General features: G+C 38.3%; 1 protein-coding gene across 1 annotated transcript in view; it reads right to left on the bottom strand.

Annotated features, from left to right (window-relative positions):
* The window catches only part of LOC109034942 (LIM/homeobox protein Lhx9), a 93,759-nt gene extending 80,132 nt beyond the window's left edge, over window positions 1-13,627 (bottom strand). Inside the window, exon 1 of the mRNA XM_072300247.1 lies at window positions 13,443-13,627. The gene's annotated coding sequence lies outside the window, so the exon portion shown is untranslated. The remainder of the gene's footprint in view (window positions 1-13,442) is intronic.
* Between the last annotated feature and the right edge of the window lie 582 nt (window positions 13,628-14,209).

The raw sequence follows: 14,209 nt of genomic DNA, 5'->3' as shown, positions 1-14,209 counted from the left end.
TCGCAGAGGGCTTTTAGTCGTGAAAAAATTTAATGGAAATGAGGTTGCACTGCCCGGGAGCACTATTGGAATCGGAATGGCTCGTTTGAACGTCCACGGAACCAAAACACCGAAAAAAAAAAAGAAAAAAAAAAAGAGAAAAAGAGGATGCATCCACTGACAGAACGATGACCTGGTCATGGATTACTTGGACCGAGTTCAACAAAAAGCAAAAACTTAGTCGCTACAAGAACGCGCTGAGAAAAAGGGTATTTTTTATTCCCCCATAAGACTCAATGTTATAGATATAAAGCTTACACATGTTCTCACTCGAAATATTGTTCCTCGATTCAGTATTTTTGACCGGTGAAAAAATCCAACTCGTTTACCGAAAAAAGTGGACGTATTTATGCTGAAAGGACCGAGAGACGGGTGAGAAAGAAGGAGTATGCTCGTTAGTTGAGGGCCGTGAGAATGAATGGGAATTATAAAGCGCCAGTGACGTCAGCGGCACAACCGGGACTGGGGACGACGCGGTCAGGGATCTTTAACTCATGAGCCCTGTTCTCAAAGCTCTTGCCAATTGCTCACGGCTCATGATTTCGCATATTTTGCCGCTTGGTTCCTTTTTTTTTCAATGTAAATTCTCAATTTTCCATTTTGCTAAAGGAATTACGTCTACTCTTATATTTCTCGTGTAGATTTCCAGAGCACACCTCATATTTCCCACCCGTCACTTCCTTTTAGCATACTTCGTCGTTTTACAGACGAAGGAATGTAGCTCTATTCCAAGGTTGGAAAATTTACTCAAATAATTCAATTTTTTATAAGCATATACCCGTGCAATTTTTGTCCAAAACTTTTCTGATTTTTGTTTGAGATCAGAGAAAAATTCAGTCAAATTTGCGTGTAGAAATACAATAGATTCTCTTGGTAAACGTGCAATTTGCGAGGAAAAATATGGCAAAATTGACATTTGGTTACATTTTTTCGTGAGTAAAACGACATATGGAAAACATTTTGCAATAAGGAACCACTATCTCTGGCTCTCCCATAAAAGCACGTGTCTGCATAGGGGAACCAATGACATGTATGTTGTTTCTAAAATGGGACAGAAATGGTGGTTCCTTATTGCAAAATGTAATCCATATTACGTCCGAATATTCTTGGTTCATTTTTTTCAAAATATGACTTGGTTCCTTCCTGTTTAATGCAGACCACACTTTATTGCCAATTTTGTATTCACTGGAAAAAAAACACATTGGATCTAGGGTCCAGACTCTTAAAAACATCGACAAGAAAAAATACTCTTGATTCAATCGGATTTTTGCATGAATCAAGAACCAAGCCTCTTAATTTGAGCGGATTTCCTTTTGATTTAAGCAAAAATCTGATTGAATCAAGAGTATTTTTTCTTGTCGATGTTTTCAAGAGTCTGGACTCTAGATCCAATGTGTTTTTTTCCAGTGTTCATTTAAATAATTAATATCCATTTGCTTTTTATTTTTTTTCTCTCTCTCTCTTTCATTTCAAGAGGCCTAAAGGAAGAGTGTGGAGCTTTGAAAGGGAGTATGCTCCAAGCATCATGGACAGTCCATCCATAGCGGTCGACGAGTGACCGACAAACGCGGAGATTTTGTTTGACATGAAGCGCCATAAACGATTGCTCTGACCCTCTTCGTCCCCCGATCTGCATTGCACTTTGGACTTGAACCTGCCTTTAAATGGCCATCTTGCAAAAGTTTCACCAGACGTCCTTTCCGTTTGCGTAACTCGGCTGTCTCTCCTTTTTCCCGCTTTGATGCAACTTCAATCATTTTTGCTCCCTCTCTGCCCACGACGGCACTCGCAGATCCGACCTGTGTTTGCTTCGTTTCAAGGGGTCCGGCCCGTCAACATCCTTTATGATTCTCTTTCTTTTTACTTGTTTTGGAAACGTACGGACTTCAAAAAAAGGAAGTCTAAATTTTGCGAGGTTTGTCACGTGGAAAACGAAGTTTTTGTGGGCGAAGGTGATTTTTGATTTAAGGTGATTCGATGGACGCTGTATTTTATGTCAGCACGACATGCGATATATCGCATCGAATAGTGCGATTTTTTAGCTACTTTCCATTTTTTCGAAATTTGAAATCGCAATTCTGTTGTCAGGAGACTAAAGATTTCACTTACCAATTTTGACAAACAAATTCAACGTAATATAGGCGTGGTTTTTTTAGAGGAAAATTATCGCATTCGACACTGATATCGAAACTGCACTCAAATGCGATATTTTCCCTCTAAGAAAACCACACCTATATAACGTTGAATTTGTCGTCAAAATTGGTAAGTGAATTCTTTAGTCCCCTAACAACAGCATTGCGATTTCAAAATTCGAGTATAAATGACAAGTAGCTGAAAAAATGGAACCAATCGATGCAATATATCGCGTGTCGTATTGACAAAAATATGGCGTCCATCGAATCACCTTCACCATATTTTTCCTGAAATTTTATTTAAGAAACATCATTTGTTTTCTCTAAAATCAACTCCCAAACTAAAAATACCTCTAGAGCTGAGGCCACGATAGAGGCAATATTCTAGCGACTTTTAAAATTCAATTGAACTCTACGTGCTGGTACAAAGGGCTACGATTGAAAAAAAAGTAGACTGTCTTTTAGATGTGAGGTCCTATGAGAGAAGAAGAAGCTCTTGGATCTAGAGTCCAAACTCTTAAAAAATTTGACAAGAAAAAATACCCTAGTTTCGATCGGATTTTTGCTTGAATCAAAAGGAAATCCGCTTGAATTAAGAGGCTTAGATCTCGACTCAAACAAAAATCTGATCGAATCAAGAGTATTTTTACTGCTTAGGAGTCTGGACTCCGGATCCAAGAGACATTTTTCCAGTTTCCTTGTCTCGTCATGACCTCAAGTTTGCGAGCTTTTTTGAGCTTGGGAGTTTATTTTAAATACAAAAATTGCACTATTAAAGTATTCTTCCAAATTTTCACAGAGGAAGTAATAATTCAATTGGAAAGTCTCGTCGCACGCAACGATTTCATATATTGCACAAGAATTTTTGAAATAGTCAAAAGTGAGATTTCGTTAGACAATGCTATGAAGAGATCATTTAAGTTCGGGTTCAAGTTTGAGTGAAAAGTCGGTTTCTATCCTTCCTTAACATAGTTTTCTTGATACTTAAATTTTAATTTCTTTTTCTAAATGGGTCGACAATCTCGTAGCTGGTGATGGATGGTGCTTTATCCGAAAGTGGGACGCAATAAAAGATGTGAATGCAATTTGAACACCTAATAAACAAACTTGCTAATGCGAGTGCTAACTTTCGGCAAGATTAGGGGGAAAAAACCTCATGCGTATAATTTGCGGTGCACCAAAAAACGAGTAAGCAATAAAGGAGAGATTTCAACTATGCAATAAAAACGGTAATTATTTAGTGCAAATACCACTATTTAATAATGGTTGACAATTATCAGGTTGTCCTCATCGCGTCTTTCTTCCTAATTTATCTGCGCTCGTAATTCAACAGACATGTCTCGTCTCTTTTTGCAAACCTTCCGAAGCTCTCGCACAAGGTGGAGAGGCGAATTGCAGGGAAATGCAAACAATTTGAAAATGATATTTAAACTGTTATTAGCTTAATATTTACGCTTGAGAGGGGAAGAAGAGAGAGAAAGGAAGTTGGTGCTGCTCGGCTCTTTGAGCACCTGGTTCGAATTGTTTCCTCTTTTGTGGAAACCGAAGACATTTAATTTGACGCTTTGAAGCGGTCGCGGCATCAGAAAAATGCACACAGCCAGTGAGAAACGAGCTCAGTTTTTGAGATCTCTGATTGGTCAAAAATGATAGAGTTCCTTCTAAATCCATAGTAAGCAAAAATAAAAGTTTGATCACACTGTAATTGCGATGAAGTGAAGCAAACACGCATCATATCGCTCACTGGAAAAAAACACATTGGATCTAGAGTCCAGACTCTTAAAAACATCGACAAGAAAAAATAATCTTGATTCCATCAGATTTAAGCTTAAATCAAGAACCAAGCCTCTTAATTTGAGCGGATTTCCTTTTGATTTAAGCTTAAATCTGCTCGAATCAAGAGTCCTTTTTCTTGTCCATTTTTTCAAGAGTCTGGACTCTAGATCCAATGTGTTTTTTTTCCAATGCTGGCCAAAGTGCGAAACCACGTATCTCCAATGTAATGTTTCAAATTTTTCGCTCTTACCTCATTTTTCAAAGAGAGAAACAAACTAAAATTCCAAGCTTGAAATTCACACATACATAAAGTCGCTTTTATAGCGCCGCCTCGCGCTCTGCGACGCCCAATCGCCATTGCCCCCTATCCTCCCAGAGATCATCAGCACCTTCTGAGCACTCCTCCTCCACCGCTCTTGTCGCCAACCTTTCACAGGACGTCCACGACCGTCGCCTTCCGGAGGAACCCATCGAAAGACCTGCTGGGCAACCGTCGACCTGCCATCCTTCGCACATGTCCATACCAACCAACTGCTTGGACCTGAAATCGTGGGCAAAAAAAAAAAAACGGGAAAAGTTCCCTTCTCCACACCCATGATCTCATCCTCGCGTAATTTTTCAATTGCGGATACGCTCTCTGATTACTTTTCATTTAGACCACAGCTCATTTAGCCCGTGGCTAAATGCTACAAAAAGTTGCATCTTTGCCACGATTCAAGTGTGCTTGTGCTAAACGAAACAAGAAAAATTAGTGTGCATAAAACGTGGCAAAGTGCACACCAATATGTTGCAGTTAGCCACCATTGCCAAAGGACAAAAACCACGTATCTACATTGCAGCGTTACCGAACCTAATCGAAACGAACTTTACCTAACCTAACCTGACCTAACATGACCTAACCTAACCTAACATGACCTAACCTAACCTAACATGACCTAACCTAACCTAACCTAACCTAACCTGACCTAACCTAACCTAACCTATACTAACCTGAATAACCTATGGAAGGCTAGCTGCACGCATGTGTTCAATAATTCCCCGAAACTTTCCAATTAAGAAAATTTTCATGTTTTTCAGCGTAAAGTAGAATCAGTATTGGCATTGGTCACTAGTGGAGATGGTAAAAATATTAAAAATAAAAATTGGTTATGTTATAACTTTTTAATCTATTCCATACTCTTATAAAATCACTCACACTGCAGTAAAAAAAAAATTGGGAGGATAAATAACAATTTTTTTTTCGCTAAATTTTTGATGGGCCATTCCCAAAACTGTGGCTAACTGCAACTATTTTTGTTGGCATTTTGCCACACTAATTTTTCTTGTCATTTAGACCACACAGCACCTAGAGTTTGTGGCAATTTTTGCAACAATTTTGTGCAGTTCGCCACGGGCTAAATGAGCGTGGCTAAATAAACAGATACCGCTCTCGTCTTGATATGCCAGCAGACCTCCGCCAAAAGTCCATCTCAGTTGCCTAAGCATGTCTTCAGTTCTTTTCTTGAGTTGCCAGACCTCACTCCGTAAGTTACGATACTCTTCACGATGACGTTGTAAATTTTCCTTTTGAAAGGAAAATTTACAACGCTTGAAATTCATACGGAATATTTTGATGACCGAGAATAAAAATCAGGACAGTTTATAAGAAATCATGCTGACTAGTTTTTCAGAGAAAAAATAAAGTATGAAAGGAAATCTGCAGTCTGTTAGAGTGATAGTTTGATTTACCAATGGGACTCAACTTATTTGACACTAATGAATCACAGTAATCGAATTCTATTGACGGAAGTGCTAAGGAAAACGCCATATCGACGGTGAAACTACCAAACCACGTATCTCGTTTGCGGTGCTTAAAAATCTACGCTCCTATTTTATTTTTTTGAAGTAGACCAAATCAATATCATTCCTTGAAATTTTCACGGAATTTTCTCCGCGCAAAGAGGAAAAATCACAGAAATTTTCAAGACTGGATGTTAAGTAGTTTTCCATTTAAAAAATAAAGTATGACAGGAAGTCTGCGACGTCGCAAACCGAGATACGTGGTTTGGTAGTTTCACCGTCGATATGAATCTTCAAACATTACCTGTTTCCTTCAATATAACATGAATTCACTGGTAGAAATTGCGTACATTTTTCCTCTTATGTCTCAGACGATTTTCATAATTTGATCTATGGTATCCGAAAATTTCAAGGACAAATATGCCTAACTTTCCTCAAAAATACTTGTTTTATCCAAGTAAATTTGACAACATTTTAATGTGCGTATGGTGCGGCGTTTTTTCTCGAGCATAAAACAACTGAAACCACGTCTTAGCTTATTTTATTCAATAATATGTACAGTAGTATATAACTTATAGTAATAGAATATATGTAAAAATGTATGTAGAATATATCCATTTTATATAGGTATATCTCCTCTTAGCCCCCTGTCCTGGGGGCACACTCTATCATAATATCGTAGCCTCAAGTTAAGTCAAACTTAAGTCTTAAGTTGTAATGTAAATAGTCTAAATCCTGCACAAGGAGTCGATTACAATAAAATAAAAAAAAAGTGTTTCCTTAGCACGGCAGAGTATGAAAACACAATTTCATTATTTTTAACACTATCCGAAAAGAAAGCGCCATACTTTTTTACACATCAACACTTTCGGATTGAATTTTTACCCCTTGAACTTGGAAGCAAGTCTGCCTTCCGTAGATGAAGATCAGACCCATGGGCGCGCTTTGGACGATCTCGAGGAAAGCTTCGAGGGGAACCAACGTCGAAAGTTAGCGAGGCAATATCAATAAGCAGCAAATAACCCGGGTGTCAAATAAATCACGAGTGCTTTTTGTTATTTACTCTGAGCCCGGTTTATCGACTAAGTGCAAAAGTTCGCCATAAGTCATTCCTGATATCAAATCCTCGCGCAGATGCGCCGATATCTGTGCCGGTGACATGCTGGGTACAGCTTCAGCACCTAAATCATTCTTTATGAGTCCTCGAAAGCACTATCCGCAGGAGATACTTCCCTCCGCGAGGATCTTTCTAGTTCCTTGCTTGCTCTTAAGATGGCCATCCTATCTATTTCGACGGTGAAACTGCAGAAAAGCTTAACTCAATTTGCGACATTGCAGACTTCCTGTCATAGTTTGTGGTTTAATAAAAATCCTATAGTAACTACGGGGAAAATAAACTACCTAGTGTCAATGGATCAACTTAATACGTCACAAGTAAAACTTTAGCTGTGCCAGCAAAAGTTTACTCATCATGAGGGCACTTTTTTGGGTGTGATGGAATTGACTGCGTGTGATTTATCACAGTTTTCCCCATGAAGAAGAGAATTTTCCTCCTGATACGAATCTACTATATTACGTTTAAGCGGATTTTAGCGGTTTCGCACCTAAAAGGGGATGATCCCGGATATTCGTGGTTTTCCTCTTGCTCTCGCATTTCGGTGAAATTCCGCAGTTCACAGTCATTGCACCTTCCTCGTGCATGCATATTTCAGTGTCATTTAAGTACGTATCTTTCTGTTTTTATCTCTGTTTCGTGTGACTCGCGTTTTTTGCCGCGTATTTTTGCGGTTTTTTGGTCAGGCGCAGCTATTTGAGTCGGTATTATATTTTTGCGAATTTCCATTGGCACGCAGTGGATTGAGTTAATAGGAGAGGTCGGATAAAATTTGGAAACTTTAAACTCTTACAACTCCGTTTATACAAAACTTTGAGGTTCTAAAAGTGGTTGCATTGATTTCCTCGTGAAATATTCTTTTAGAAGCACCCCTTAAAATTTAAAATGTGACGAAAGCAACATCAAAATTTGCAGTTTAAGTCAAAAAGTTTACGTCCGACTTCTCCCATTTACTCGATCCACCGTGTGGCACTCGCGTGTAATCACGGATTGTTGCGTAGCGGTATAGCGGTTATTTACTGGTGATTGTGGTGGTAAGTTCATTGTTGATGTTTCATGGCGCTTCATAGTGATTCAAACGAAAATTCCTAATGTTGGGGCTGAGCTTTTATAGGTGAATGAAATAAAAAAATTCGCCATCCCTAGAAATTGCATCAGCCTGGTGGTCCATTGACATCCCTGGTGACCAGTTTAAGGCCTGACACGGCGATTACTCGCCGCGAGTGAAAGACGAAAGCCAATGGAGAGCCTTGATTTCGATATATCGACGTCAGTGGATCAAAATTAAGGCTTCCCGTTGGCTTCCGTCTTTCACTCGCGGCGATTAACCGCCATGTGTATCTAGGCCTTTAGTTTCCCGGATATTTTCCATAAGAACACGTCCGAATCGTAGATAAGCCAAATCCACGTTGGACTCCATTGTCTCGGGAGCAAGTGTGTGGTCCCCGGTTCACCTGCCTATGGCCACCGAGAAGAATGGTGACGGAGGGAATGCGAGCGCCGCCGTTCTGAGGAGGAACGTCGTATGAGCTTTTCGACGTTGACATATTTAATGCGATATAAAACGAATTTGCAAGGGTATCTCTCTGGTAATACTGGCTGCTGAGAGGATGTAAAAAAATCGGAAATTTCCGGGAGAAAACTGTTACAAAACTCAGTCTCGGTCTCGCAATAACAGCGATTCGACGACTCACTTTTTGCTTTTTCCGGTAAATGTTTTTTTCCCCGTTTCTTTTTTGTAAGAATTTTATTTAAATGTAACAAAACTACTACAAGTATTTCCTTTTATCTATCTACATGGTTTAAATCTAAAACTAGACGAATTGCATTAATTTACGGGGCGGTAAATTTTTATATTTCGAAACGTCCCGGGTTCTTATGCGTTTTTTTGCAGCCTTTTCTCGGATTCAATTGTTATTTTACAGGACCGTTAAAATATCTATGAGTTAGGAAACCATGTTTGTTCCTTCTTACGCAAAAATGTTAACGTTTACTTACTTTTACAAGTTTATTCATCACTTTATTTCTATCAAATTCATCAACAATCTCACATTTTTACATAAAAGATTGGTTTTTCTGTCGCACATTATACACTGTGCTTTGTGTTTGGTATCGATCATTACTTACTTACTTAAAAGTGATTTTTAGAACGAACAAAATTTCAATGCAATTTTTTTCATAACTTTTTTCAAACGTAATTTCACATACATTATCCTCAAAAAGAACAAAACGCGTTCCCCAACTCGTTCATTCCAACAATTTATTTACTTTTTTTTAACGTCCCAATATAAAAGTCAATCCTGTTAGGGTTGCGGATAATTTTCTTCCAATTTTTCTGAGAATTTTGTTCAAAATTCAACCTAAATCATCCGTTAAATTAGGGGAAATATTCACAATTTTCATTCAAAATTATCGGGGGAAATTTGACGACGTCGGAATGTTGATAAGGCGTTTTTCCTCCGGTCGCGGGAAACGATCTGCTAACCGAAAAAATACTCTTGATTTAGTCGGATTTTTGCTTAAATCAAGAACCCAGCCTCTTAAATTAAGCGGATTTCCTTTTGAATCAAGTAAAAATCCGATTAAATTAAGAGTATTTTTTCTTGCCATTGTTTTCAAGAGTCTGAACTCTAGATCCAAGCGGTTTTTTTCCGGTGTGAGTAAAATTTGAGTTCAGTTACATTTTCTAAGTTTATTACATCGAAACCGAACGTGATAACCGGGCCGAAGCCACTTGGCGTCGCGTCGGGAGCCGAGTCCGAATAATAGAGCGAGCGACGGAAAAAATTTACTATTTCACTTTTATGCCTTTTTATTTATGACTCTTTGAACGGCGGACGGCGCACTCGTATGCTTATGAGCCATTTAATACCTGCTGTGGAACTGTTTCACCCAACAGCAGCTCCGAACGCGGCTCGGATTCCGCCGCTGACCACCGGAGTCAACAACGTTGCCTTTTTCCTGGAATTTCTCTCAATTTCACAAGCCAAGGCTCATCTCAAGGTCATCATCAAAATTTCCTCGCCTCGAATTTTCCTTCATTTTTTTGCTCCTAAAGACAATATACTCGGTGATCCGATGCTGAACCGCCAGACTGCAGGAGATTGTTCTATGGGTTAAAATAAGGCGTTTTTCTTCCATGAAGTTTTTTTAAAGTGTACTTTTCAAAGGGACCATGAAGTTTTTTTTTTTAAGTGTACTTTTTAAAGGGACCACAGCCTCCTCCTTCAAAGTTCTGAAAAATAAATCGTTTTTCTTGTGTTTTGGCAACGGCGATGCTAAGGTCATGCCTCTCACCGAAATGTTTCCAGAATGTTTCTGCAACGAATATATGGGGCTGATACTTCACTGAAATGTGTTGGAATGGTATGAGAAACATCTATCGGACGTTTCTGTGAAATAAAATTTAGGGGTGACATAGAGTTGTTTTAGAGACCTTTTCAAAACCGCTTGGACACATGATATGTTTTCAAGATGTTTCATTGAAATGTTTCAAAGATATGTTTTCAGATCAATGACACATTTTCAAAACATTTTCAATCCGACTTGTGCCAGCAGGACACCGAATTTCATGATAATTGGCGACAAATTTCATGACGTTTAAAAACTTTTTAGTTTTTCTCAGAGTAGTTTTTCTTTTTACAAATTATTTTTTGTAAAAAATTTCGGCCGAAATATTTAATGGAAGCGCTTCACATTATTGTAAAAGTAATAAAATAGGAAAATATCGAATGAATAGCTTTGTTGAGTTTCCCTTTTACCATGCAGAGAAAATGTGGAGGAATTGAAACTTTACCAAAAAGTTGGGCTGTCTTTGAATCAAACTACGCAATTGTGATGGATTGAGACATAAGGGCCCTTAAGATGGAAAACTGAGAAAAAAAATGTACCTCAAGGCAGAGGAATTAATTTTGCAGCACTTGGTACGAACATCATCGAAAAATTCCAAGTAATGGCTCTCTAGCAGTGATTCGAAATGTAGAGACAGAACGGAAAATTCGAGGAAAAAGCTTTCAATGTGTGCCAGCGATACTGTCAGCCTTCGAAACGTTTCACTTTCAAATGTTTTAACATAATTGATAGTAAAAAATATGACTTTGAATTCCAACCTACTGCTTTTGAGAGTGCCAGAAAGAGTTGTGCATTAAAAGCTAAAAATCGATTACTCTGACCTCAAATCGATTTTTTTGTAAACGACTCAAGATCATACGTTAAGCATACCCTTTCTCCTGAATCCAGCATACAATGGTTCGGTGAAATGGTCATTCCTAATTCATTGTGGCTGGCTGAACCTCAATTCATTGGGATTCAGCCTCTATAAGTTTCGGCATAGACACAACTGGAGTTGAATTCTAGCTTCAACAAATTAAGATTAAGCATTCCATTCAATAATTTGTGGCCCCATACATTCATTACATGTTGTACATTTGGCCTCCTGCCGAATGTAGATAATTTAACAAACTGGAAAATAGTCAGAAAGTTCAACTTGGTTGCTTCTACTTTGGAGGGAAAATTTTCACGAGGAAATTGTATCACCGCAGGGTTTGATAAACTGCACCTCGGATGTTTTTTCTCGAATCAGAAAAAAAGCTATTTTGAAGACAAAAAAATCTATCGCTCTGTGACGCCACTGCGTCAGTTTTTCCGATTGAACGTGTGTATTTCAGCAGATTTGATCAGTCCATCATAACTCCTCCATTAATATTTTAGTTTAGAAACCGAGGATATTCCCGTGCGCACCTCACTCAAAAATTTCCGTTCATAAATAAAATTCATCCACTTTGAGACACCTACAAATTTTCCGCTGCCTGAACCGAAGCATGAATCCTGCACGTCCATGACGCTCGATAAACTCTATTCTATCTATCTTGCTCTCTCTTCACCTCTTGCTCACCCTGTAATTAATTCCACATATAAAAGAATTATACGGAGCAATTAATGCACAATTTGGGGCAAGCCACATTTCCCCCAATTCTGCTGTGCTGAGGAAAAACGCCGTATGAGCCGTTAGACGTTGCCAGATCTCCTTTAATAAAAACCAAATTTACTGAAAACATTAATATTTTTTGTCAAATTTTTCAGATAATTTTGTTCGCAATTCGATTTGAAACATCTGAAAATTTCAGGGAAAAATATGCATAACTTTCCTGAGAAATACATGTTTCATCCAGAGAAATTTGGCAATTCTCGAATGTTCATACGGCGTTCTTCCTTAGCACGGCTCCAGTTGCACACGCTCGGTTGTCCTCGCTCCCTCTCACTTTGCATGCGCTGACATAAAAATTTGAAATCGGAGGTATCCAAAAAATGTCGCAGAGAGCGACTTTTGAATAAACTACCGAAAATATTTTCCGCTTGCCCTTCAGACCCGGCGGAGGAAAAAAAAGAGGGTATAAAAAATGCTCCCAATTAAAGGTGTGATTTTGACCGGGTCGAAATATGCGAGCCGTCACTTTTGCGTTTCACACAGACCAGTATGACGCGCACTACCGTGCTTTGAAAAAACGACGTATGAACACTCGAATGTTGCCAAATTTTCATCCGAGAAAAAATGTATTTTTGAGAAAAGTTGTGAATATTTTTCCTTGAAATTTGCGTTTAATTTAGGCTAAATTGCAACTAAATTTATCCGCAACATCCGGAGAAAAATACCCACAAGTTACCCTTGAAACTTGGATGTTATAAAAAGAAATTTGGCAACGTCTTAATGCTTTTACGGCGTTCCTCCTTAGCGCGGCTGCGTAGCGCCCATGGATAATACGCCTCGAAGCTGGTCTCCGCTGTATTTGTTGACACAGAATCTTAATTAACGTGTCAAAATTTGAGATATCCTCCGTGAAAATTTCGTTTACGCACAATTAATTAGAGGCTTGTTGGTTTATTTCCCATTCCCACACGTTTCCACTTTGTATGCGGTGGCAATCCACGGAATTATTCTATGGAGATATTCGAGGAATTAGTGAAATATATTTTGAGAGCTAGTTTGGAATTTGTTGTATGATATGGGTTTTATGCCCCCATAAAATAAGATGTAGCTCAGACTATTTGTAAGTATTTGAATTCAAGTTTTTTGTTTGTTTATGATTTCTCCAGATTAATGATCGCATTGACAATGAGCTAATTTCATAATTAATATTTGTATAATTTAAGCTATTATTCCCAATCGAGAGATTGCAAATTACAAGAAACATTTAAAAGAAAATTTATGAAATTTTTTGGTGACTGAAAATTGCTCATGTCACTGAGAAGACTTACAAAAGTCACAGCCGTTTTTTAGGTACTAAGTTGTAAAAACAGAGCGGAAATTCGTAGATTGTAAAAAAGGGGGTATATGTAATGCAGTCTATTGCATAATGCATGAACAATGAATCGATGTAAATCTATTAAGTATTCGATATCTGATGTAACGTTAAACCTACAGCGTCTTCAGCTGATAAAAATTTACTTGTAAAGTAAAACAAGAAATAAGGTTGTGAGAATTTCGCTCTTATGACCGAAGATTTCATGGAATGTATTAAAGGATTGCGTCAGTATGAAATTTCAGGTTTCGAAAAAAGTCTAAGGCTTCGTTGAGTCAAAATTAAAATGGCGACAGAGCTTACCTTCGATTCACATCAAAATTGGGGTTGGATGTCAATGATAAAACTAGTCACAACCGTGAACGCATTTTACGATAAAAACGAAATAAAACTAATTCTATCTTTAATTTTTATCTAAATTTAAAAATATCAAAATTTAAAAAACAATCCAGGCACGTTGATCATCAGTACAACACCACCACGAACTACACTTTCACTACAGCACTGAATATTTTAAGAGTCGCCCTGCCAATGAGCCGATTGCCGAGACGCGTCTGGTATTTTTTAAACTTTGGTGTCGCAAGTGAGTGTACGTCGTTTTTATTTGAATGTAAGTTTAATAACATCGATTGTTGATCTCAGTCACGTGATCCGAATCAATTCTCTGCAGATATTGAGCTTGTTTGAGAAGAAATCCGAACTCTAATTCAGAATTGAAAGCATAGAATGGAATCCACTCTTCTCTCCGTTTTTTGCTGTAAGTTTGAGTGTGTTAAGAGCCCGACGCGTTAAAGTTCAGGCGGAAAACGCATTAAAAAAGCCGGCGGGTTTACATAGGCCGCTGCGTCAAAAGCTCGGAAGATTGATAAAACAGCTACCAACAATATTGATACTTGATTGCTCCTAGACACGACGCGACATCCTTTTTTTGGCTCTGTACATTGTTCGCAGTGACGCATGATGCCCATTTGCTCTCAGATTTTTTCCCTTTCGAAATTCCTTTTTTTGGGGTTTTCGGAATGTGAGGTCGTAAGTGTCGGTCTGAGTATGTGTTGCGCAGTCTTTGCTTT

Source organism: Bemisia tabaci, chromosome 5, assembly GCF_918797505.1.
Source record: "Bemisia tabaci chromosome 5, PGI_BMITA_v3".
Taxonomy (NCBI): Eukaryota; Metazoa; Arthropoda; class Insecta; order Hemiptera; family Aleyrodidae; genus Bemisia; species Bemisia tabaci.
This window is presented reverse-complemented; position numbering and strand designations above follow the sequence as displayed.